The sequence below is a fragment of the Sminthopsis crassicaudata genome, chromosome 2, assembly GCF_048593235.1.
Source record: "Sminthopsis crassicaudata isolate SCR6 chromosome 2, ASM4859323v1, whole genome shotgun sequence".
Lineage (NCBI taxonomy): Eukaryota > Metazoa > Chordata > Mammalia > Dasyuromorphia > Dasyuridae > Sminthopsis > Sminthopsis crassicaudata.
This window is the reverse complement of record NC_133618.1, coordinates 170843277-170865278: the sequence shown is the minus strand read 5'-3', so window position 1 is coordinate 170865278 and position 22002 is coordinate 170843277. Positions and strand designations below refer to the sequence as shown.

The following is a 22002-nucleotide window of genomic DNA, read 5'->3' as shown; positions in this document are numbered from 1 at the left end:
CAATCTTGCGTTTCATTACACTATGAACTCTCTGGGTAGGAATGACATCATACTTTGCATTTCTATTCTGTGGCTTGCACCAGGCCTGGCAAACACGAGTAGCTTAGTAGACACTTGCGGTTATAGACCCTCCCCAGCGAAGGGATACAGAGGAGAGCGGTGCCATGCAGCTGCAGGTCCAGAAGAGAAGCGGGGCCCGGGTCTTCTCCCATGCAGAGAGGCCCCTTCCGTGCTGTGCCCTCGGACCTGGGGGACAGCCGCAAGGCGCGCGCCAGCGAGGGGCGCGGTCCCCTCCCCCGTGGTGAGAGGCTCAGCCTGCAGAGCCGGCTCGGGCAGAGCGGCGCGCGGGCCACTGACTTGCCAGGGGAGAGACTCAGAGAAGGGGCCATGGGATTATGAATCTACAGTTTGCAGGGAACTTAGAGAGTTTTAGTCCCCCACTCTCAATGAACTGATGAAGAAGCAGGTTCAATGACAGCTCACAGCCCCGGGCAGACTTCGAACCAACCCCACCCTTCTGACGATAAGCGTCAAGCAGGGTGGCTCTGGAGCTGGAGGGATGTGAGAGAATGGCAGCATCTTTAAGCAGTCAGTGGCCCGGCAGCCTTCGAGAACACTCATGCGCTCCGCCCAGTAAGCTTCGGCAGGCGCGCGCGTCGGGTCTTCTCTTTATTCCTAGAGTGGGCGGGGACAGGGTGGTCCCCACGCGCATGCGCAACGCAACCCCGCATCCCGAGTTCGCGTTCCACGCGGAGGAGGGGCGTCTCTGGCGAGTGAGTGGTTGGTTGCATGCCTTTGAGGTTGGACGTGCTTGGCTCCGTGGCCGCGCACCCTAGGTTTGGTTGCTATGGTAGCTAAAGGCGTGGCCAAGACGAACAATTGTCCGCTGTCCCCCGTCCCCATCCCCACCCCCTTCTTTCTCCAGCCGACCCCCTTTTCCCCGGCTCCTAGAAGCCTGCCTTCTGAGAATAGAGACTTTATTTTCTTACCCACGCGGCTGCAGAGTTCCAGGCCTGCCTCGGGCAGCATCACTAGCAACGAGGTGCTCAGCCCCGTTTCACAGACCACAGCTGCTGCTGGTAGAATTCACGGGGAGGGAGGGAGCGGGGACAGCCACCTGCGAGGGTAAGGCAGTCCCGCCGGCCGCCGGCCCCCGCGCGCTGCCCTTTCTGTTCTAGAGCTAGACGGAGCTGCAGAGGTAAGTGACGCGCCACGTCCGCGCGGCTCCTTTACAACCCTTCCTTTGAGATCATTATCCACCTTCCCTCGCTCCCTTACACACGGTCTGTCTGGTTTGTTTTAAATCCAGATTTCATCCTTAAGACTAAGACTTAAGGTTGGGGGAGAGAGGGAATTTAAGGGACTTGGAAACCCTGGGCCCCGCAAAGTGAGACCCCATAGGGAGTTAAGGGACTTGGAAACCTTGGGCCCCACAAAGTGAGACTGCATAGGGAGTTAAGGTTCTTGGAAACCCTGGGCCCCACAAAGTGAGACCGCATAGGGAGTTAAGGGACTTGGAAACCCTGGGCCCCACAAAGTGAGACCGCATAGGGAGTTAAGGGACTTGGATACACTGGGCCCAGCAAAGTGAGACCGCATAGGGAGTTAAGGGACTTGGAAACCCTGGGCCCCGCAAAGTGAGACCGCATAGGGAGTTAAGGGACTTGGACACACTGGGCCCCGCAAAGTGAGACCGCATAGGGAGTTAAGGGACTTGGATACACTGGGCCCAGCAAAGTGAGACCGCATAGGGAGTTAAGGGACTTGGAAACCCCGGGCCCCGCAAAGTGAGACCGCATAGGGAGTTAAGGGACTTGGAAACCCCGGGCCCCGCAAAGTGAGACCGCATAGGGAGTTAAGGGACTTGGAAACCCTGGGCCCCGCAAAGTGAGACCGCATAGGGAGTTAAGGGACTTGGACACACTGGGCCCAGCAAAGTGAGACCGCATAGGGAGTTAAGGGACTTGGAAACCCTGGGCCCCACAAAGTGAGACCGCATAGGGAGTTAAGGGACTTGGAAACCCTGGGCCCCGCAAAGTGAGACCGCATAGGGAGTTAAGGGACTTGGAAACCCTGGGCCCCGCAAAGTGAGACCGCATAGGGAGTTAAGGGACTTGGAAACCCTGGGCCCCACAAAGTGAGACCCCATAGGGAGTTAAGGGACTTGGAAACCCTGGGCCCAGCAAAGTGAGACCGCATAGGGAGTTAAGGGACTTGGAAACCCCGGGCCCCGCAAAGTGAGACCGCATAGGGAGTTAAGGGACTTGGAAACCCCGGGCCCCGCAAAGTGAGACCGCATAGGGAGTTAAGGGACTTGGAAACCCTGGGCCCCGCAAAGTGAGACCGCATAGGGAGTTAAGGGACTTGGAAACCCCGGGCCCCGCAAAGTGAGACCGCATAGGGAGTTAAGGGACTTGGAAACCCTGGGCCCCACAAAGTGAGACCCCATAGGGAGTTAAGGGACTTGGAAACCCCTGGGCCCCGCAAAGTGAGACCGCATAGGGAGTTAAGGGACTTGGATACACTGGGCCCAGCAAAGTGAGACCGCATAGGGAGTTAAGGGACTTGGAAACCCTGGGCCCCGCAAAGTGAGACCGCATAGGGAGTTAAGGGACTTGGATACACTGGGCCCAGCAAAGTGAGACCGCATAGGGAGTTAAGGGACTTGGAAACCCCGGGCCCCGCAAAGTGAGACCGCATAGGGAGTTAAGGGACTTGGAAACCCCGGGCCCCGCAAAGTGAGACCGCATAGGGAGTTAAGGGACTTGGAAACCCTGGGCCCCGCAAAGTGAGACCGCATAGGGAGTTAAGGGACTTGGATACACTGGGCCCAGCAAAGTGAGACCGCATAGGGAGTTAAGGGACTTGGAAACCCTGGGCCCCACAAAGTGAGACCCCATAGGGAGTTAAGGGACTTGGAAACCCCGGGCCCCGCAAAGTGAGACCGCATAGGGAGTTAAGGGACTTGGAAACCCCGGGCCCCGCAAAGTGAGACCGCATAGGGAGTTAAGGGACTTGGAAACCCTGGGCCCCGCAAAGTGAGACCGCATAGGGAGTTAAGGGACTTGGATACTCTGGGCCCAGCAAAGTGAGACCGCATAGGGAGTTAAGGGACTTGGAAACCCTGGGCCCCACAAAGTGAGACCCCATAGGGAGTTAAGGGACTTGGAAACCCTGGGCCCCACAAAGTGAGACCGCATAGGGAGTTAAGGTTCTTGGAAACCCTGGGCCCCACAAAGTGAGACCGCATAGGGAGTTAAGGGACTTGGACACACTGGGCCCCGCAAAGTGAGACCGCATAGGGAGTTAAGGGACTTGGAAACCCTGGGCCCAGCAAAGTGAGACCGCATAGGGAGTTAAGGGACTTGGATACACTGGGCCCCTCAAAGTGAGACCGCATAGGGAGTTAAGGGACTTGGAAACCCTGGGCCCCTCAAAGTGAGACCGCATAGGGAGTTAAGGGACTTGGAAACCCTGGGCCCCGCAAAGTGAGACCGCATAGGGAGTTAAGGGACTTGGATACACTGGGCCCCTCAAAGTGAGACCGCATAGGGAGTTAAGGGACTTGGATACACTGGGCCCAGCAAAGTGAGACCGCATAGGGAGTTAAGGGACTTGGACACACTGGGCCCCTCAAAGTGAGACCGCATAGGGAGTTAAGGGACTTGGATACACTGGGCCCAGCAAAGTGAGACCACATAGGGAGTTAAGGGACTTGGAAACCCTGGGCCCCGCAAAGTGAGACCGCATAGGGAGTTAAGGGACTTGGACACACTGGGCCCCTCAAAGTGAGACTGCATAGGGAGTTAAGGGACTTGGAAACCCTGGGCCCAGCAAAGTGAGACCGCATAGGGAGTTAAGGGACTTGGATACACTGGGCCCAGCAAAGTGAGACCGCATAGGGAGTTAAGGGACTTGGAAACCCCGGGCCCGCAAAGTGAGACTGCATAGGGAGTTAAGGGACTTGGAAACCCCGGGCCCCGCAAAGTGAGACCGCATAGGGAGTTAAGGGACTTGGACACACTGGGCCCAGCAAAGTGAGACCGCATAGGGAGTTAAGGGACTTGGAAACCCTGGGCCCCGCAAAGTGAGACCGCATAGGGAGTTAAGGGACTTGGAAACCCTGGGCCCCGCAAAGTGAGACCGCATAGGGAGTTAAGGGACTTGGAAACCCTGGGCCCCGCAAAGTGAGACCGCATAGGCAGTTAAAGGACTTGGATACACTGGGCCCCTCAAAGTGAGACTGCATAGGGAGTTAAGGGACTTGGAAACCCTGGGCCCAGCAAAGTGAGACCGCATAGGGAGTTAAGGGACTTGGAAACCCTGGGCCCCGCAAAGTGAGACCGCATAGGGAGTTAAGGGACTTGGATACACTGGGCCCAGCAAAGTGAGACCGCATAGGGAGTTAAGGGACTTGGATACACTGGGCCCAGCAAAGTGAGACCGCATAGGGAGTTAAGGGACTTGGAAACCCTGGGCCCCGCAAAGTGAGACCGCATAGGGAGTTAAGGGACTTGGATACACTGGGCCCCTCAAAGTGAGACCGCATAGGGAGTTAAGGGACTTGGATACACTGGGCCCCTCAAAGTGAGACCGCATAGGGAGTTAAGGGACTTGGAAATCCTGGGCCCCACAAAGTGAGACCGCATAGGGAGTTAAGGGACTTGGATACACTGGGCCCAGCAAAGTGAGACCGCATAGGGAGTTAAGGGACTTGGAAACCCTGGGCCCAGCAAAGTGAGACCGCATAGGGAGTTAAGGGACTTGGATACATTGGGCCCAGCAAAGTGAGACCGCATAATGAGTTAAGGGACTTGGAAACCCTGGGCCCCGCAAAGTGAGACCGCATAGGCAGTTAAAGGACTTGGATACACTGGGCCCCTCAAAGTGAGACTGCATAGGGAGTTAAGGGACTTGGAAACCCTGGGCCCAGCAAAGTGAGACCGCATAGGGAGTTAAGGGACTTGGAAACCCTGGGCCCCGCAAAGTGAGACCGCATAGGGAGTTAAGGGACTTGGATACACTGGGCCCAGCAAAGTGAGACCGCATAGGGAGTTAAGGGACTTGGAAACCCTGGGCCCCACAAAGTGAGACCGCATAGGGAGTTAAGGGACTTGGATACACTGGGCCCAGCAAAGTGAGACCGCATAGGGAGTTAAGGGACTTGGAAACCCTGGGCCCCGCAAAGTGAGACCGCTTAGGGAGTTAAGGGACTTGGATACACTGGGCCCAGCAAAGTGAGACCGCATAGGGAGTTAAGGGACTTGGATACACTGGGCCCCTCAAAGTGAGACTGCATAGGGAGTTAAGGGACTTGGAAACCCTGGGCCCAGCAAAGTGAGACCGCATAGGGAGTTAAGGGACTTGGAAACCCTGGGCCCCGCAAAGTGAGACCGCATAGGGAGTTAAGGGACTTGGATACACTGGGCCCCTCAAAGTGAGACTGCATAGGGAGTTAAGGGACTTGGATACACTGGGCCCTTGAAATGAGACTGCTGAGGACATCCCTCGGCTCCCTCCCTGGGGATGTCGGGGGATGGGCTAGTGGGAAAATACTTGTTGAGCAGTGTACAGTTTTAGGACGCACAGTTGTCGGGCGAATCCAGGGCGGGTCTTGCCCATCCAAAGAGCTTTGTGTTCCCGCCCTTAAGCATTGTCCAAGGGGGGGATATGGAACCCTATACAATTTTAGTGGTATTCAAAAAGGTGAAGATGAAACATTGCAGCGAGCATTAGCATCCATAGCATGACAGTAGCTCTGATTTCATCCTAAAATAAGAGATCTTATTCCTCCATCTGGTGAGATGGTAATCCTGGTTTTTTGAAGGCTATGCAAACGTTGCATGAAGCCCTGGAGGAAGAGGGAATGGCATGTGTGTGAGTTTGTGTGTTTGCGGGCTCTCCAAGCTGGAGACATGTTGAACTGGTGATTAACTGAGTTTATAATTATCATCTGAACATCCACCCCTTTAAGTCTAGAGAAGCCAGTCACCAAACTGGCTACAGGATCATGTGGTTTTTGTTCACAAAAACCTTTATTGTGATTTTCCCATGAAGCTTTTATCAGTGGTATACATGCTTATACCTATGCAATCTGTGCTTTAATTTACAACTCTGGGAAGAGGGGTAAGGAAATAAGTAGTATTCCCATTTTACAGATGAAAAAACTCAGAGAAGTAATATATCTATGGCGCAGTAAGCTTGCAATCAGGAAGACTCATCTTCACATCAGTTAAAATCCAGCCTTAGTCACTAGCCGAATTACTTATCCAGTGAGCCACTTAACCCTGCTTACCTCATTTTCCACATCTATTAAATGAACTAGAAAAGAAAAGGCAAACTATTCCAGTATGTTCACTAAGAAAACCCCAATTCATGTCACAAAGAATAGGACACCATTCAGCAATAGCAACCAATAGCTATAACTGGCAGAACTGGGATTTGAAATAAACCTTGCTTGAATCCGGTTTTCTTTCCATTGTCACCTGCTGTCTTCCCTGACATGTCCAAATGCTTCTGATTCTATATTCTAAGTGGGGGAAGGGTAGGAAGGACCACATTAGTTAGAAAGAAAGAAGTTCAACAAAATTCACAAGCAGTTTAAAATACTTCATAATGCTACATAAATATAGTAAAACTTCTCATATATCCAGCGTGAATCCACTTCACAGTTGAATATATCAGTGAACATATGAATGACCATATGTATATGCTCAGTGTCAGTGCTCTCCATTAAAACAATTAATAGTATTCAAAGATTTTTTTTTCTTTTTGACGATTCTGGGAAACTTGGTTTTCTAGTTGGCATATATTGGAAGAAAGTAAGGAGGAGTAGGGAGGAGCTACTATAGGACATAATGCCAGAGGTTCTTCATATTTTTTTGGTATTATGGGTCCTTTTAATTCTTTAAATGCATGAAACATACTAATCTCCAAGGAAACCAATTACATTAAATATAGTTAAAAAATATTTTGAAATCAATTTCACAAATTCCAGATTAAGAATACTTGTATCATACAAAGATAAAAACAAAAATCTTTGGTAGATGATACATGCATAGGCAAGAATAATGTAGGGTAGGGAGTCGAAGGAGCACAATTTAGGAAAATCTGAGGAACTTTTAGGAGCATTAAAAATTGGGGATACAGGTTATTTTTATCTTCTGAAGCAAATTCTGTGCAACAAGAAATTTGGTTCTGCACACATATATTGTATCTAGGATATACTATAATATATTTAACATGTATGGGACTGCCTGCCATCTAAGAAGGGGTAGAGGGAAGGAAGGGAAAAATCGGAACAGAAGTGAGTGCAAGGGATGATGTTGTAAAATATTACCCATGTATATGTACTGTCAAAAAAAAGTTATAATTATAAAATAAAAAAATTAAATTAAAAAAACTGGGGATAATTGGGAAACTTTCTCAGAGGAATTATACTTGAGCTGTTTAAAGGATGATTAGTATTTTCTGAAAGATGGAAATGGAATGCTAGGATTTCTAGGAATGCATGGAGATAATAAATGTCATGTTGAATTTGGAAAATAGTCAGATCTGTATGGCTAGAACATAAGAGCACTTGAAGATGGGAAGGTAGATTCTTGGAGCCAGATTGTGTAGGATCTCATCTTAGACGAATTGTTGGGTAATGACTTGGTCAGACCTTTGCCTAAGTACCATAATTTGGGCAACTATATGAAGGATGGATTTGAAAAGATGAGGCCAGAATCATAGAAACCAGTTAAGAAACCATTGCAATAATCTGGGGGAAAAGTAATGAGGCCCTGAATTAGGTCCTTAATACCTACTATGACAGGATACCTACAAATATCAACTAAAATAGGGATAGGGGATAGTAATGATAGAAACAACTTTGAATCTATCATCTCTGAGAAAAATCCAAGATCTACAGAATTAACATAAATATGTGACGTTGCAAGAGCCATTTCCCAAAGAATAAATGGTTAATGGATACCAAAAGAAGAATTGAAACTATAAACAACAGTGATAGAGATGTGTTCCTATCACTGATGTGGCACCACTTATGGGATTACTTTTTCGACTTGTACTTGCCCTTGTAGTTTGAAGTCCCTAGAGAGTGACTATTCTTTCCCAGTCTAGGAATAAATAATCTTAAGGGTGACTACTTTTAATAGTGTTATTTCTAAGCCCCCATCTGTGTACTCACCATTAACAATCAGCCAGCAGCTTCAGTTGTTTTTGTTGTTATTTTTATCAGAAGCATTTGCTAAGAAAATATAGCAAGAATAGTTGGGGCAAAACATTCCCTCAAAACCTGTGTCCCCTGGGGACACGCTGTCCCACCAATATATACAGTATGCATGGGGAGGATGGTTGCAAGATCAAAGTACAATAGTAGTAAGACATACCTGTAGAGAAACATGTGGCAATGGGATACTTCCCAATTCCTGGCTTTGGAAGTTCTTTTCTTCCTTCATAGAGTCTTCATGATTTTCTCTTCAGATATATCTTACTACTGAATAGGTCATTCATCTAGACTTGCAGTACCCATGCCTTTCTTGAATCCATAGCCAACATTTCTCTCTACCATGATGGAACACACTTCTTGAAACTTCCACTGTCCTCAGACTTTCTTTCTACATCCATTGCAGGTATTTCCACACCATTGGCCGCTACTGCTTTGATGGCTACTGCTACCTATCATTAAGTTCAGACTGCTGATGAAAATCCTGGATTTCTCAATCTTACAAAGTTGACTGGACACTTCTATCTCAAAATATTCATTCTCCCAAGATCAGAAAAAAGCAGTTCAGCAATAGAAACAGCCATATGCTCACAACTAATATGACATGTTTGGAGGGTATCTACTTGGATTCCTCCCACTCTTGGGGAGGCAGCTCAAAGTAGTCACACTTCACTTGAAAGGAAATATAAAATAATGAAGAACAGGTTGCCTCTCATCTATTCTAATCAATCTCCCAAGTCATTAACTTTTCTGACTCCAGAACATTGTTATCATCAGTACCAGTCTCTCATTCAAGCACAGCTCGAAAGACATTCTGTCAAGTTTTCATATAGTCAATTGAATTTAAAACAGTCAGAGAATATCTGAATATGCTCTCAGGATTGGCTTTTATAGGCCAAGCCCTCATGCTACATTAATATTAATACCAGTCTTATAAATCAATTGCCCAAATGGTCTCTCACAACTCTTGGATATGCTAAAGGCTCAATCAAAAACTGCAATCCTTCTAAAGTGACATAGGGAATTAACTGGTACTTACCAGAATTTCTCCTTTGGACTTTATCTCCTTTGGACTTTTTAGCTGCTGTGCTAATAAGACTCCAGGGCATTGACATTCACCTGCTGATATACCCCCCCAAGGATGCTTGGGCTTTGATGTCTGAAATTCCATTACAGCCTTAGAACATAGAAGTTTTTCCATCTGACCTGCTGAACTCTCTTATATGAATGTCTTCCTCAATTAAAGTGTGAACTTTTTGAAAGCAGACACCTATTCTCTCTCTCTCTCTCTCTCTCTCTCTCTCTCTCTCTCTCTCTCTCTCTCTCTCTCTCTCTCTCTCTCTCTCTTTCCATAATTTTAAAACATTTTTAGTGAGAAAACAATTTGTAACTGAAGAATGTTTTCTCAAAAAAATGTTGGGAGTGTGCAGAAATGATGGATGTCAAAAATGTGAAGGAATAACCAATAGATTTAAACTAATTGGAGATGAGGGTGAGGAAGAGGAAACAATCTATCATAAAGTTGAATTGTGTTGCCCTCAAGAATAATAATATACATATATTCATATATTCATATGTACATATAGATATATCCACAGATATATTCATATATATATATATGTATACAAATATATGCATGGATATATCCACATGTATATGTACATAATACAATCTATACACACAAATATATATGCATGTACATATGTATTCATTGTTGTTGTTGAGGGCAACACAACTGGGATTCATTGCTTTTCCCCTCATCCTTTCCCTCACCCAGTCTCCAATTTGTTGTCAAAACTGGTTGATTCTTCTATATCCTTGGCAATCAATAGAATTCACACACACATATGTTTTCCAGGTTTATACACATATTTAGGAGAGGCTGGTTTATGGGAGAAAAGATGCGGCATCTGGAATTTTGGATATGTTAAAATTAAAGCTCCAGTGGGATGCCTGGAAAGAGGTATCCAGAAAACAGAAATATAGATCTTATGTTCAGAAGAGATATCTGGAATAGATACACAGTACCCCGAAAGTTGTAATGCCATTTTAACTTTTAATAAGCTGTGAATTGCTATCTAACTTGCTGATGCATCCTTCATGTAGCATGATATTAGCTTGTAGTCTTGTGTCTGAATTCATGACATACTGGCGTGATTTGCCATTTCCTTCTCTAACTTATTTTGCAGATGAGGAAACTGAGGCAAACATGATTAAGTGACTTGCTCAGGGGTCAAGCAGTTAGTAGGGATCTTGAAGTCCAGAAGATGACCTTATCCCTACGCCAGGTCAACATACTATCCACTACATCACCTTGCTATTCATTGTAAGCTTTAACAAGTTTAAAAAAGATACTTTGTATAGTTTTGGGAGTCACATGCAAGATATAATATAAGCCTTAGGAACAGATGATCTCACTGCAGGGAAACCCTATATCAAGAAGATTTGGAAAGATACCAGATATTGGCAGGAGATAATGATCCTGCAGAAGGAACTGAAAAGGAGTAGTAAGGAAACTAAAGGGGAAAGTAAGTTAATATAGTTAGTCTTTTAAGATTTGTAAAGCACTCAACAGAAGTTCTTCATAACTTTGTGAGGGCATTTTTATCCCTACTTCATAGTTGTGGAAATTCAGGAAATTAGGGATTTACAATGAGCGAAGGGAGATTGTAATCCAGATTTTTCCACAGCTTCCAACCTTGTTATACTACGTGGCCTCTCATGGTCTTAAAAAATCTTAATCATACCTTTTTGCTTTTTACTTCAGTCATTTGCAGAGACCATCCACACCATAAGCCTTTCCTTGAGAAATGGGGAAAAAAAAAGCCACTTAAAATAAAAACAACACAATAGCAGTATTAACAGCATTTTAACATTGTGTATCCATATCTTCCCACATCTATAAAGAAAGGAGAAAGGTATAAGCTCTTCTTCTCTGAATTAGAACTTAATGACAATGACGTTGTTCCAATTTCCTCTTTACACTCTTGTGAGGGAATGTTATTGTTTATTACTTAGGAATCCTGATTCTGTTATTTCACATACTACCCATTCGTATATATTTTCTAGTATATATCTCAATTCCTCATGTTTTTGGTTTCTTAGGATGCCACAAAATATACCATAATTTGTTCAGACATTATCTAGTTTATAGGCACTAATCTTTTTATCAGTTTTTTTTGCTGCTGCTGCTTTGAAAAAATACTGTGAATTTTTTGGTATGTGTGAGCCGATTTCCTTTATTCCTTTGACTTTCTTGTAGTATATGTACCATGGTGGGGCCTGTAGGTCAGAATATAAACAGTATAGTTTGGTACTATGTAGTACCAAATTTTTACAATAATTGAACCAATCTGTAGAAGCCCATCAACAGCATATCAATAATCCCACCAATGTTCAACAATTCTTTTTTCTCTTATCCTATATTAGCAGAAAATTTGAGTTGCATTTTAATTTACATTCCTCTGCTTATTAGTGATTAGAGAAATCTTTCCTATGCTTATTAATAGTTTTAAATTATTTTTTCGTTTAGTTATGTGCCAGGCACTATGTGAAAAGCACTGAGGATATAAAGGTCAAAAAAGTGTTTTGAAAATTTAAATTCAGTTAAAAATTATTTGTATATTTTTTTGGTCATTTATTTATTGGAGAATAGTTTGGTTTCTTATATTCTTATATTCTTGATTATATATCTTATATTTATCAGATAATTGAAGTAGACTTTTCATTATTTCAACGGTTCCTTTCTTATCCTAGCTTTTAACTTTTATTTGTTGACAGCATGGAGTACTGGATGGAGACCTGGTCTTAGAGTCAGGATATTTGAGTTCAGTATCACTTATAACACACAGGGGTTTATAGGCTAGATTACTTTCTAAAGGATTATGCATTAAATCTTAAACTTAAATCACTCTGGCTCTCCTTGATTGATATGTACAGTTGGTCCCAGTCCAAGCCTCATTTGGTCATGGTTTGGGCTCCAGTGCCTCAGATGAGTGTGAATAACAATTGTTTCCTTTTTGGCCAGAAACCCTGAGAGCTTCCATTTCCTACCTTGATATGTTTGTTTGGTTTTGTTTTCTGGATTAGGTAAAAGAGCTTATTCTTTGTCTAAATAGAACACCGAATAGGTGTTGCTTTGGCCAAACTTTAAACTTAAAGACAATAATCTTTTAAAAAGTCCACGTCTCCCACTGCCATAAGGACCATGCCCTGTCATCTTAATCATATGACTTGCCACTTTGCCACTGGACCTAGTCCCACCACTGGACTCTGTAGGGGAAAGAGTTTAGCTGTTGACTTTGCATAGCCCTCCTCACTTAAATCTAGTTCATTTGGCAAGTAATGATATCTTTCCAATGTCATGGTCCTCCTTCAGGAAGAAAGGACAGACTAAGGCTGATGACACATATAATGGTTTAGTGATGTTGATTTTGGACAAGTAAAGTAAGTTATTTAATCTCTCAGTGCCCCCAGGTAACTCTTAAAGACTATATAGAAATTGAATAGCAGACAATAGCGATGTGAATTGTAAAGAAAGCATTTCCTCACAGGGATCTCCCTATCCCAGTAAAATCACAGGTACTGGACACGCACCCCCCTTTTCCTCCAAAAAACAAAAAAAAAATTACTCACATAAATTATGTTTATTGGGGTAATGTTGGAGAAATTGAGGCAAGATAGAGATTAAAGAATTTTTAATATTTTATTTGAGAGGGAAAGATTGTGCTTGGAGCATGTTGCTCTCAGGGATGATGTCTCAAAGCATCCAGCTGGGAACATGAGATTCCCATGAAATATATATACAGGTGGCTCTAAGGTACCAAGATAGACCAAGGCAGAAATGGAGTCATAGCACTGTGAGCGGGGAAAGGACTATCAATTCTGACAGGGTGGAGGAAGGCACTGGACATTCTAATAAATTGGGATCAAGAACAATAATGACAGAATGGAGGGGAGGCACTGGACATTCTAATAAGTAGGGAACATCTGGGGTCATGATGCCTAAGATAAAAGGTCTTTCTCCTTATCTGGATGAAACATTTACAGTTTATAACTTTGTGTAGCCAGCCCTAAATTACATCAGTTCTAATGATCAGGAGGGAAGGATGGTGTTGCAACCAGGGGATTGAGGCAGAACAATTAGGAACTGAGGCAGAACAATTTAAGGGAAACTGAGGCAGAATAATTAAAAGGGAACTGTGGCACAACATTCCATACTTTCTCTTCTGAATATTCAAATCATTGAATTACCTTCCTCTAGATACCTGGAAGGTCTCAGCACCATAATTTTGACCAACCTTATGTGAAGCAAATAAACCAAAATAAAACTAGAAAAATGCAAGGACTTGAGGCAAGGACAACTTTCTCCCTGACAAGTCCAGAGTTAACAGCAGTACAAAGGCTCCCTGTTGCAACATGTCAGGGCCTCTGCAGTTCTGGAGCATATCAGCTAGAGAATCCATTGTGAGATGGACAGTTCACTGTGAGTTAGATCTGTTGTCATTTGTGTACTTAACATATCCAGAACTGCCTGGTAGGAGGGCTGCAGTGTTAAGGGTGTTGGTGCTTGCCAGCCCTAACCCTAATATGAGGGGAAAGAATGGCAGAGCACTTCTCTGTCTGATAGACTCCAGGGGGAAAAATGGGACCAAAAGTGGATCTATCCATCCCCTCCTGAGAGAACAGACAGACTGGGAAACACTGCTACCAGGATACTGAAAGGATCCAGATTTCTGAGTGGAGTTATCAGAGAATGCACAGTTAGACCATCAAGGCAGGCAAACTCTGAACTTTTAGAGGCCTTATATCAAACTATAATGTCCTTTGAGAATGCTGAAATACTAATGAAGGAACTGGGGTTACAGGACTGGAGAAACAGATCAGCAAGACTGCCAGTCCCAAGACAGGTATCTATATCTTGGAGATTTCCTAAAAAATAGCCCCCCAAACTGAGTCTTCCAGGGCAATTCCAACAGAATAAGGGGTTCCAAGGCTGAAGCATAATAAAATGAAAAAAGCACTGTTTAAAGGATTTCCAATTCAATCTGAACTACTGAGATAAGGGGTGGGACAGAAGTGCCTAAGACAAAGTGGATAGGAACTAGGGATTCCCACTTTTTCAGGTATTTTTGAGAAAAATCTACTAGTTTCCCTAATTACCTATATTTCTTCCTCCCCTTTTTGTTAAGTCATTTGCTTTTCTTATCAAAGAACCATCCTACATATAAATCCTGAGATGAATTAAATTCCTATACACATCAGACTAGTACAGTAGGGTTTCCTAAAAATTCCATAAACATAACAGCCATAGTTACACAATTTTGACATTTCCATCCCAAATTTTAAACACAAAGTAATACAATTCCATCCCATCTTAAACACACAGTAATAGATGACCCAGTCAGGGTTTAACAGTCTTTCATCAACCATTCCCAATTTCCCCATATCAGTTCAAAGTGGAGTAGGGGTGATGGTTTCATTCAAATACTGCTTCATGCTGATAAGGGGCGGAGACTCTCAGTCCAAGCAGGAGGATGTGTATTGTATGCTGATCAATGGTCAAAACTTCCCATGGGCTGATCCTGGTCCCAGAAGTAGTTTAATGTAGCTGTAATTTGACCAAAATCTAGGGGAAAAAACCCAAATCTAACAAATGAAGATTAGAACAGTCTGCTACAAAATGTGAAAAGGGTAATATGGCCAGCAGCTTCCCATGTAAGGAGACATGCTTGGCTCACAGGACAGAGAAAAGGCTGTCAGCTATAGTCCCAATAAAACAGCAGTTAGGTTTCACAGACAACTGTGCTAAAGTTAGAAATCTTTAAAAACCTAATTATCTACAGATACAAATATCCAGTAACAGACACACAATCAGATTGGAAACAGCAAGGTATGACATAATTGAATTGCATTAATAATTTCTATTGACCATTGGCTCTGATCAGTCACAGGGGGAAAAATACAGGGATAATGATGAGAGATATAGGAAAGGGGGACCCCGTTTGGTCAGCGCATAGATAGTAAGATAGTCCCATGACGGCGCAGTGTCCCCTGTAAATGAATTTACAGGCCTGGAAATCTAGATTAATAAAAAGGTTAATTGTAGGGATTTAGAAGTAAAGTTTAGAAGTAAAGTAAAGTGGGCAGGCAGGAACCCTTACATAGCCAGAAGGATACCATGTTTTAGGGGGAAGGGCTCCTGCAAAGAGAGTGCTCTTTTATACCTAAAAGGGACTTGTGGGTGGTGCCAAGTTCATGGCAGACTTTCAGATAAGGAAGAAACTGTTTATAGGGGTTGGAGAAACCTGAGCAGATAAACTCAAGCCAGCTCAGATCCAATAGGGGTTGGGCCCGGATATCATTAGAATTCAAAAGGGTGCTTTTTGACTAGGATTTGTGAATCAAAGGTCAGCCATGGGGGTTGGGAAATCAGAAAGGAATCTTAAAGGGATCTCAACCCCCATCAATATGACTACAATATAAAAATTGATCCTTCAGCATATACAGGAAAACTTATTTTTATTCCAGTTAATTGTCCCACTAACTGTCAAAGGATGGAGCTTTAAAATTTCTAAATAGTATTAACTCCAAGCCCAAGAAATTTTACCTCCAACAATAAACCAAAACTTCAGATAAGTCCCAAACAAGTTTACCATGACCTTATATTGATAACAGTAAGAAATGTGTCCCAGTGAGTTCCACAACTTCTCTTTCATATCTACATAGGTAGTTTTGTAAGTTGAACATTACACAAATCATAATATCCAATACATAAAGAAATCCCAAATTGTAAATTGTCCATAACAGAAACATTTTCAAAAGGACAAAGAAAAAAACTATTATTTTCAGAGGCCCTTTAAATAATGGGCATAATTTCAGGATATAATCAATACAATCAATTAAAACTTATACATAATATCCAATACTGTATATCCAAATACCACATAAAAGAATCTAAGAGATTCTTAAAAATATTAATTAAAGTTTTAGAAATAACCCTACCAAATTATAGATCATGTTTATGACCATATTTCTTAACCGAGGAAACCATTATGTATCTAAAAGAAATATTCAATTAACTATAATAAAAGTGGAAATCACTTGCTTTCTGCAGCCCAAAGCCAAACTTCTGCAAATAGCAGCTAGAACACCTGAGGAGGAGGGGAGAAGGATAATTATATTGTCACCTTGACAGTGCTCTTTCCAGGAACACACTTCCCCTATTCCACGGGGCATGTAGCATTTCTCCTAACTCCACCATGCTTCTGGACCTTCTACTCAACTTTCCTCTCCTCTTGCTACATACTCCATACTCTAAACACTTCCCAAAACATCCATCTTTCTTTTCTTTTCTTTTTTTTTTAAATAGTTTTTATTTACCAGATATATGCATGGGTAATTTTACCCAACCACTTTTCTAACTAGATGTTCTATTGCTAAAGTAACAGAAGGCCGTGGGGGAGGAGTGAAGGGGGAGTTGAATAGTTTACCTTTGAAGACAAAAGATTCCTTTTCTCCCTACACCACCCAGCTCCTTTTCCACATGCAAAATTTCCTTCATCTCTCCTCCCAAATACCTTCCCTATACTTTCTTTCCCTTTCTCTCTTAAATCAGCTTCAGAGATTCTCTTGTCCTTTCCCTTCAAAACTTCACAATACAGCGAACAGCTAAATAAATCCATAAAACCCACACATGTCCAGCAAAGCATAACTTATAATATTTACAAATTACCCAGTATTTTTCAGAAGGTAACATACTTTACCTAATTGGAGGCATGTAACCTCTTTCAGGCAAGTTAACATAACTTCACTTTAACAAGCCATTGTTAAACTCAATCAAATCAAATACAATTTTTGAAAAATAAGTTTTCTCCTCAGTATCAAATGTTTCAATATTCAGACAGATTCTAAGATTTTATACTCAAGATAACCATATCTAGCATGCACAGGTTATAGTAAAACCATTTCCCACAACACCATTTAAAAATGCCCAAAAGGATAAAGTGTGTTTTCTTTTTTCTCTCTTTGTTCTGCCTGAGTTCTCTTCTCACAGCAATTAGCATCTTCTCTCTAGAACTTTTATTGCCCAACCCAGGCCAATCCTGAATTTTATTGCTCTTCCCCTTTAATCTTACTAACACCCTTTGAAAACTGCTTCAAGGAAAAACCTACCTGCCAGTTTTAAAATAGCCAAGCTCTTTTCTTTTTCTTACAAATTAGTTCAAAAGGTTAAGAAGTTGAGACCCACAAGCAATTTTTATACTAAGCACAATTGCAGCATTGAAATGACCAATTTTTAATCATTGTTCTTAAAACTTTAACAGAGCTTTTTAACCAACAAAACACAGACAAGTCACACAGAACACAAATCACACAAACATAGACTGTACAATTACAACATTAAACAAAACACTTAACATATACAGAACAAGGGGCTATCTGGAAACCTTAGTAAATCCCTGAGGGAAGTTGTTGCAGCTCTAAAGTCTTCCCCCCCTCCCAGAAGACAAATGGAGCTTTTTAAGTTTCCAAACTCTAGTTTGGTGCATTTCTCGTGCCTTCCCAGAGAATGCCCAGAGAAGTAGATAGTGTCTCCCAAGGGTACTCAGAACCAGAGTTGTTGTACCATACTGAGTCCAGTGTGCACAGTCCTCAGAAGTCAATACCCATAGGTGTTTTATTATAATGAGAATCCAGAAGCTAGCACAGACAAACAGAACAGATAAACAGATCAGATTATGCCGTAAGACACACCCAGAATTAACTCTCCTATGGCCCAAATTGAAGGTGTCCACTATTGGGCTTGGCTGTACCTGAAAATTGCTCTCTTTCTGGAGACTGTGGAGAAATCCAGAGGGCCAGCCTTTCTAGGTCAAGAACCCAGATTCTCTGCCTTCCCGAGGCCCCAGGTGGAGAACTGAAAAGTCTCTAATCTTTATCTCATATCTAGGTGAGACCTCCAAATGTAAAGTTGGAGAAACTGAGACAAGATGGAGATTAGAGAGTTTTTAATACTTTTGAGAGGAAGAGATTGTGCTGCAGGCATGTTGCCACCAGGGCTGATTTCTCAAAGCATCTAGCCAGGAATGTGAGGTTCCCATGAAATAACATATACATGTGGCTCCAAGCTACTGGGTAGACTGAGGCAGGGGTGGAGTCAGAGCACTGTGAACCGGAATGAACTATCAATCCAGTTCTGACAGGGTAGGGGGAAGCACAGGACATTCTAATAAGTTGGGATCAAGAGCAACAATGACAGAATGGAGGGGGCACTGGACATTTTGATAAGTAGGGAAGGTCTGGGGTCATGATGTTTAAGATAGAAGGTCTTACTCCTTATCTGGATGAAACATTTACAGTTTATAATGTTAGTGTAGCCAGCCCTAATTATATCAGTCCTAATGATCAGGAGAGAATGCTAGTATTGCAACCAGTGGGATTGAAGCAGAACAACTTAAGGGAAACTGAGGCAGGACAATTAGAAGGGAACTGTGCCAAAACATTGTTTTATTCCACTATGTTATTCCATGAGGTTAGAAATAGCATTTTTCCAGTTTGGGATTCTGCCTGTATTTAACATACACAAAAAAAGTAGGTAATGTTTGTTGAATTGAAAAATAATTAGCAGATAGAATACCAATTTCAGTTTCATTTTTCAATTGCTCATAAGAGAAACAAAGATTTCTACTCCTCTTATGTGGGACTGAAAAATCTAGAAAATAAAATTTGGTGACTTAATTATTTACTTATCTTTTTCCTTATTGTAAAAGAATTTTTTTCCTAAGCCACCCAAAATGATAATGGTAAAGTTGTCAAGTGATAATTCTTGCATAGTACCTTATTTTGCCTTGATGTTCAATTCAATATCAAAAATTTTGTTTCTGATTTTTCAAAATTTTTGATAAAGTTATGTGGAGGAGAGCATTTTGAGCTCTAATTGATATGATCACAGAGTGGGACCCAAAATGCAATCATGAGATGTTAATGGAGTATTTAACTATAAAAATGAATATATGCTTTGATTTCTTTATAAGGTTCAAATACTTCTCTTGATTAGTGTGAGAAAAGCTTCCCATTTGAGTTGCCCATTTCTTTGGTGGTTTTATATTGCAAAGCTCTAGTTAAATTTGAACAGTTCTGGGAGATTTTCACGCCAGGAAAAATTGAATAGAAGAAGCCATTGTGAGGAAAAGTAAAGGATCCTTTCCCCCTGACCTCCTTACAACCTACTCACACCTTCCAAAATTGGTTATAGAACATAACATATAACAATTAAGCAATGGAGTGACAATTACTCCATCTAACTGTTTGAGGAATCATTGATTTAAGAAAGTTCAATGAATAATTGATACAATAGAGGCACATACAGACCATATGGCATACCTGAAGGAGGAAGCACCTTTGAGGATCATGACTCCTGGCAATTGAGAATCAGATTGGGAAGAGGAGCAGATTCCTGAAATCCAAAAAGTGTTTTAATTGTAAATTGCTAAAATTTAAAATGGAAGTCAAGATATGAATGCTTTTGATATGAAGTATCTAAATTTGACAGGAATATTGTCTGGTATTGTCTGGTATGGGAAATCAAAATTCAACTTCCTGTGCTCAATTTAGGAAACTTCTTGCTTTGGTAAGAAAATATTTATTTTCTTTTCATAGAAGGAGCCAGTTTGATGCCGGTTTATAACTTACATTTTTTTTTTTTTTTCTGGTTCAAAGCATTCAACAGATATTTATTAAATGTTTCCTGTATCTAAGATGTGCCAGATAATAGGGACATATAAGCCTACATATAAACCCTGATTTTAAAGGGTTTATAATTTTATATTTTATAATTTCTTTGTGATGAATAAGGTAGAAAAGAAAGATAAGCCTCAGGTCTTCTATTCTTCAAGCTCATCCATTTATCAATGTTTTGATAATACTGTAGAACTCAATGAGCCCTCACCAATATGTTTCACTTTTATGATAAGCAAGGAAATACAATTAGACACAAGACATTTACTAAGATATTGCAGTAAAATCATTAGTTATAGAACATTCTTCCTCATAAACTTGGGGAGCACCATCTCCCACAAATATATGCAACTTTTGTGCAAAAAATAGGCACTCACTCAAAAGCTTAGACAATTTACAAACTCTAGTACTATAGGACTTTTCCTTCTCTGCATTTCAGTCCTCAGAAAGCAGCTCTTTGAGCTTGGCACATTTCTAAGAGGTATGTTATTCAAATAATCTTCCAGTGTTTCTCTCTAGCTTGACCCAGTATTGCCAGGGCTAGTTTTCACTTCTGTATATAGCTGTACCTTTCTGCAGCCAGGTTCACTTTTTTTGATTTGCTTTTGGCCTTAAATGACAGCCTTTTTGTCTGTGTCTTTCTGAAATATGTGCTTCTTGCTCATAACTGGAGACAGTATATTCTAGTGTAGTTCTCCTTCAATGCTCCATTACAATTTATAGAGGGAAAGATGAGAGAAATCTCCTCTTCCTTACCTGCTTCACAAGCAGATGTTAGCATGTACTATCTGGAGCTGCTGAAGCTTCCAAGACAATGTAGCCCATTTTTAAAACCAGATAATCCTGTTGCCCTTTATGATTAACTCAGAGAAAGGTGTTCATACTTCATAAAGGGATCACTGGGTGTTAATACTTGTGTTCATATGTTAACATGTCATCATCTCTTTTAACTACTCTTGGCTTTTTTTTGTAACTACATCAGCTACATTGTGTTGTGGGGGGAAGAATCCCAAGATTAGAGATGTGCAAAAAATACAGTCCACTGCTTCAGGAAATAGGGAATTCCCCTTCAAAATAGGTCTATTAGCAAAGATGATGTAGTATTACCAGTTTATGGAGATTTTTGTGTAGACAATTCCTAGTTCTCCAGGTTGGACTAGGTGACTTCTCAGGCCCCTTTTCCAAATTCTAATATTCATTGACTATTCCATTCATCCTTCTTATTATTGGTCATTACATGTGAATGCCTTGAAGATTTGTTTTTAATTGTTGTTTGACATATGATAAAATAAGATCTATTGTTATTTACTTCATTCCAAGAAATCAAGTTTCTTATTTGGATTTCAGCCTATTTTCTAGGAAGTTAGGACAATGGAGGCATAATATTAATTTAAAAATTGACAGGAATTCAAATTTCTCGAGATTTAGTCCTTAACATGAACAGAATAAGTTGCTTAGTACTTTGCTCCAAAATAAATAATTGAACACTACCGTCTATTCCAAGTAATGCCGCTCCATACTCTGAATTTTGCAAAAAAAAAGAAAATAAAAAGCATGGAAAAAGGGACCTGTTAAAAATTGATAGAATTTATCTGGAAAGCAAACAAATAGCCACAGTTTGTCAAAAACTAGCTTAATGATCACAGTATATAATAAATTGCTTATCTTCTTGGTGTGAGCTTCCTTTATGGAAAAGTGGGAGAATGGATGAGATGATCCCTAAGGTTACATGTAACCCCAGGATTGTATGAATGTGCAAAAGACAAATTATTATTAAGCTAAATCAAGAGATGGAAGGCAAGTATAAAAGATTAAAATAGATATGTTTGATTTCTTGATAGTAAAAAGTTTCTGCACAAACATTGATACATCCAGGATAAAAAAAGGAAGTGGTTGGAAAGGAAAATTAAAGTAGTTGCAACAGTGGATAAGACCATATATTTTATGTCTTTGAATAATTTATACTATCTTATTTATATGTGCTTTTCACTCTTTAAGACACAAGGTGGTTGGGGAATTTCTATACTGTTAAGGTC

General features: G+C 41.7%; 1 protein-coding gene and 1 long non-coding RNA gene across 4 annotated transcripts in view; one reads left to right on the top strand and one right to left on the bottom strand.

Moving 5' to 3' along the window:
• Positions 1-22002, top strand: part of ANKEF1 (ankyrin repeat and EF-hand domain containing 1) — a 61387-nt gene that overhangs the window by 1419 nt on the left and 37966 nt on the right. For 2 of the 3 annotated variants that reach the window (XM_074287863.1, XM_074287862.1), the window contains exon 1: positions 802-1198. The exons of the other annotated variant lie outside the window; for it this stretch is intronic. The gene's annotated coding sequence lies outside the window, so the exon portion shown is untranslated. Of the gene's footprint in view, positions 1-801; positions 1199-22002 lie in introns of those variants that run through there. 3 annotated transcript variants of the gene reach the window in all.
• On the bottom strand, positions 4567-7403 carry LOC141555187 (uncharacterized). Its single transcript, XR_012486088.1, has 2 exons — positions 5273-7403; positions 4567-4673 (listed from the first exon to the last, which is right to left on the bottom strand). It is a non-coding gene; the product is annotated as an uncharacterized LOC141555187 (long non-coding RNA).